This window comes from Scyliorhinus torazame, chromosome 12 (assembly GCF_047496885.1).
Source record: "Scyliorhinus torazame isolate Kashiwa2021f chromosome 12, sScyTor2.1, whole genome shotgun sequence".
NCBI lineage: Eukaryota > Metazoa > Chordata > Chondrichthyes > Carcharhiniformes > Scyliorhinidae > Scyliorhinus > Scyliorhinus torazame.
This window is the reverse complement of record NC_092718.1, coordinates 79718999-79724250: the sequence shown is the minus strand read 5'-3', so window position 1 is coordinate 79724250 and position 5252 is coordinate 79718999.

Here is a 5252-nt window from a genome sequence, read left to right as displayed (position 1 = left end):
ACACGTGCACTGGGTGTACTCCCGGATTGATTTCTTTGTCTTAGATCTGGTGAGGTTGGATCGAAGTATTCGGTGATTGGGGTGTCAGACCGTGCACTGCATTGACAAAGGGGGATATCTAGCTGCTGCAGTGGAGGTTGGATGCGGGGCTATTGACTGATAAGGGAGTTTGCGAAAGGGTGAGGGTGGCCATCTGGAATTATTGGAGCAAAGTAAGATGGGGGAGGTTTCTGCCTCTACGCTGTGGGAGGCACTGAAGGCGGTGGTAAGTGGAGAATTTATCACGATTCGGGCGCAAAAGGAGAGCGTGGAGCAGGCTGAGAGGTTGAGATTGGTGAAGGTCATTCTGAGGTGGACTGCAGTTACTCAGCAGTGCCTGAGGAGGCGCTGCTAAAGGAGAAGCAGAGACTTCAGATGGAGTCTGGGCTGTTGCCCATGGGAAAGACGGTGGGACGATTGAATAGAGCCTGAGGGGGGTTGATGAGTACGAGGGGAAAGCCAGCAGATGTTTGCGTACCAGCTGAGGATCCAGGCAGTGGTGAGGGAGATTGGGAGGATGAGAGACAATAGGGATACGGTGGTATCGGAGCCAGAGCCGGGGGGGGGGGGGGGGGGGAGGCGGGGTTGAAACGTCTTACTGGAAATTGTACAGCTCGGAGCCTCCGGTGGAGGTGAAAGGATGCGACGGTTTTTGGATGGGGTGGGGTTTCCAAAGGTGGAGGAGGCGAAGGTGCAGGGGCTGGGGGTCGGTTGAGGGAGGTGATGGACTGCTTGGGGTCGATGTAGGCGAGATGGCGCTGGGTCCAGATGGGTTTCCAGTTGAGTTCTATAAGACGTTTGGGTCAGAGCTGTGGCCCCTACTAGTCAAGATGTACAATGAGTCGATGGAGAGAGGAGAACTCCCCCCCCCCCCCCCCCCCCCCCCCTGCAGTCTCAGACTTCAATTTCACTTATTTTAATGAAAGGCAAGGACCCGGTGTCGTGTGGATTATACCGCCCAATCTCGCTGTTGAATGTAGTTGCGAAGGTGCTAGCGATGTGGATAGGCGATTCGGTTCCGGGAGTGATAGGTGAAGATCAGACGGGATTTGTGAAGGGGCAGCATCTGCCGCCAAATGTACGAAGGTTACTTAATGTAATTATGATGCCCTCGGTGGGTAGAGAAGTTGAAGTGGTCGTGGCAATGGACGCGGAGAAAGCTCTCGATTGGGTGGAGTGCCGTACTGGGGCGGTTTGCGTTTGGCCGGGGATTTGTGGGCTGGGTTCAGCTGCTGTATAAGGCACTTAAGGCGAGTGTTCAGACTAACAAGGTCAACTCTGGATATTTTGAATTGGACCAGGCCACAAGGGAGTGGTTCCCGTTTTCCCCATTGCTTTTTGCCCTGGCGATTGAGCAGTTGGCAATGGCACTGAGGGGCTCGAAGGGGTGGGGGGTGTATTGAGCGAGGGGGGGGGGGGGGGGGTGGTCAAGTATCAAGTTTCTTTGTATGAGGATGATCTCCTGCCTCCTATTGTACATTTCAGACCCGGTTGGGAGCTTCGACAGGATCATAGGGATTTTGGAGGAGTTCGGCCACTTTTCGGGTTACGGGCTGAACATTGGTAAAAGTGAGGTATTCCCAATGAATGCTTGGGGACAAGAGAGGAGGTTGGGAAAACTTCCACTCCAATTGGTAGGGGCGAGTTTTTGTTACCTTGGGATACACGTGGGGCAGAGTTGGATCCACTGTACAAGCTGAACATGGAGCGGCTGGTGGAGGGGAATGAAGGCGGACTTTAAGAGGTGGGATGTGCTGCGATTGTTGTTGGCTGGTCGACTCAAGATGGTAAAGCTGATAGTACTGCCAAGTTTTTGTTTGTGTTCCAGAACCTCCCGACAAGTTCTTTTTTAGGAACGTTAATGGGATGATTTTGAGGTTTGTGTGGGTGGGAACGACTCCGCCGGTTAAGAGGGTGTTCCTGGAGAGGGAGCTGTGTGCGGGGGTGGGGATGGGGGTGGGGGAGTAGCGTTGCGAAGCTTGCTAAATTAAAATTGAGCACCAAATATTGCAACTGTTAAGAAATGGGCGGTGCAGGAGTGGTCAGTTTGGGGGCAGATGGAGGAGGCATCATGTAAGGGGACCACTTTGAGTGCCCTTTCCGTTCTCGCCGGTTAGGTACTCCACACCTGGTATCAGCACTGAGGGTGTGGAGCCAGTGTCGGCAGCATTTTGGAAGGGAAGGTATGTCCCTGCGGGCGCCGATTTGCGATAATCGGGTTTGCACCAGCATGGCTGGACGCAAGGTTCCGGGAGTGGCGGCAGGTGTGAATAGAATATTTTGGGGGTTTGTTTGTCGGAAAGATGTTTGTAGACCTGGAGGAGCTGGAGAAGGAGTACTAGTTGCCAAGAGGGAATGGGTTCAGGTTGAGGGGGTTTTGGATGGGATTTGCGGATGTAATGTCAAAGGTTTTGGGGGTAGAGGTAGCTCCCAGTCTGGAGGTGGCGTTATTTGGAGTGTCGAACGATGCGGGAGTACAGGTGGGCAGAGGGACGACATGTTGGCCTTTGCCTCCCTGATATCCCGGAGACGGATTCTGTTGTGCTGGCGGGACTTGGAGTTGCTGAGGGCAGGGGAATGGGTCAGCGATTTGGCAGAGCTTTTGCATTTGGAGAAGATTAAGTTCATCATTTGAGGTGCAGTGGAGGGCTTCACCTCAAGGTGGAAGTTGTCCATCGACCACTTGAAGGGGATTCAGGCGTTAACAGAGAAGAGGTTTTTCTGTTTGGGCTGGGGGTTTGTGTGAAAGACTAGAAAAGGTGCCGGGGTGGCAGCTGGGAGAATGGGGAGTATTTGTTGGGGGGGGTGTGGTGAGTGCAGGCAGGTGGGGTGTTATTTCCTCTTGCCACAGTTGGCTTTTGTGATTCTGTATTATGTATATATTTGAAAATGTCTTCAATAAAATGTTTTTATAAAAGAAGCTCAACACCATCCAGGACAAAGCATCCCGCTTGATTGCCACCCCTTCCACAAACATTCGCTCCCTCCACCACTGACGAACAGTGGCAGCAGTGTGCACATCTACAAGATGCACTGCAGTAACTCACCAAGGTTCCTTAGGCCGCACCTTCCAAACCCAGGACCATTGCCGCCTATTAGGACAAGAGCAGCAGATACCTGGGAACCACACCAGCTGGAGATTCCCCTTCAGGTCATTCAGCATCATGGTTTGGAAATATACCAGCCGCTCCTTCACTGTCACTGGGTCAAAATCATGGAACTGCCTCTCTAACAGCACAGAGGATGCACCTACACTGGGACTGAAGCAGGACAAGAAAGCAGATCGCAACCACTTTCTCAAGGGCAACTAGGGGTGGGCAATTAATGCTGGTCTAGCCAGTGACACCTACATCCAGTAAATATTTTTCAAAACCAACACCTTGAAGAGATATTTCAAAACTCTCTCCTCAATGTTGAAACTCGACTGAAGTTACTCATTACTGACCCTCCGTCAGTACAGCACCCCCTAAGTATTGACCCTCCGTCAGTGCAGCACTCCCTCAGTACTGACCCGCCGACAGTGCAGCACTCCCTCAGTACTGACCATTTGACAGTGCAGCGCTCCCTCAGTACTGACCATCCGACAGTGCGGCACTCCCTCAGTACTGACCCTCCGACAGTGCAGCACTCCCTCAGTACTGACCCTCCGACAGTGCAGCACTCCCTCAGTACTGACCCTCCGACAGTGCAGCACTCCCTCAGTACTGACCCTTTGACAGTGCAGCACTCCCTCAGTACTGACCATCCGACAGTGCGGCACTCCCTCAGTACTGACCCTCCGACAGTGCAGCACTCCCTCAGTACTGACCCTCCGACAGTGCAGCACTCCCTCAGTACTGACCCTCCGACAGTGCAGCACTCCCTCAGTACTGACCCTTTGACAGTGCAGCACTCCCTCAGTACTGACCATCCGACAGTGCGGCACTCCCTCAGTACTGACCCTCCGACAGTGCAGCACTCCCTCAGTACTGACCCTCCGACAGTGCAGCACTCCCTCAGTACTGACCCTTTGACAGTGCAGCATTCCCTCAGTACTGACCCTTTGACAGTGCAGCACTCCCTCAGTACTGACCCTTTGACAGTGCAGCACTCCCTCAGTACTGACCCTCCGACAGTGTAGCACTCCCTCAGTATTGACCCTTTGACAGTGCAGTACTCCCTCAGTACTGACCCTTTGACAGCGCTGCACTTCCTCAGTACTGACCCTCTGACAGTGCAGCACTCCCTCAGTACTGACCCTCTGACAGTACAGCACTCCCTCAGTACTGACCCTCCGACAGTGCAGCACTCCCTCAGTACTGACCCTCCGACAGTGCAGCACTCCCTCAGTACTGACCCTTTGACAGTGCAGCACTCCCTCAGTACTGACCATCCGACAGTGCGGCACTCCCTCAGTACTGACCCTCCGACAGTGCAGCACTCCCTCAGTACTGACCCTCCGACAGTGCAGCACTCCCTCAGTACTGACCCTTTGACAGTGCAGCATTCCCTCAGTACTGACCCTTTGACAGTGCAGCACTCCCTCGGTACTGCCCCTCTGACAGTACAGCACTCCCTCAGTACTGACCCTCTGACAGTGCAGCACTCCCTCAGTACTGACCCTCTGACAGTGCAGCACTCCCTCAGTACTGACCCTCTGACAGTGCAGCACTCCCTCAGTACTGACCCTCTGACAGTGCAGCACTCCCTCAGTACTGACCCTCTGACAGTACAGCACTCCCTCAGTACTGACCCTCTGACAGTGCAGCACTCCCTCGGTACTGCCCCTCTGACAGTACAGCACTCCCTCAGTACTGACCCTCTGACAGTGCAGCACTCCCTCAGTACTGACCCTCTGACAGTGCAGCACTCCCTCGGTACTGACCCTCTGACAGTGCAGCACTCCCTCGGTACTGCCCCTCTGACAGTACAGTGCTGTCTCAGTTACGTTTCCAGGGTGTGTTGACCAGGCACCTGGAAGTAGAGGCTCTGGATTGGCATCTCGATATCCGGACTTACTGCTTCTGAGTTGAGTGAGATGATTCTTTCCTGAAGCTTTGTAACTCTCTGCAGAGCACCTATCATCCAACACTAAATCAAATTAGTCTGTGAAGACATTGTCCAAAAGCATCTCTGATCTCTCGAGAGCTGTCGGACAAGAGGTGAGGTCTCATTAACTCCTTTCTTTTAAAAACTTGAGAGTGAGAAGCTGGTGAAATATCTGGGAGTGGACA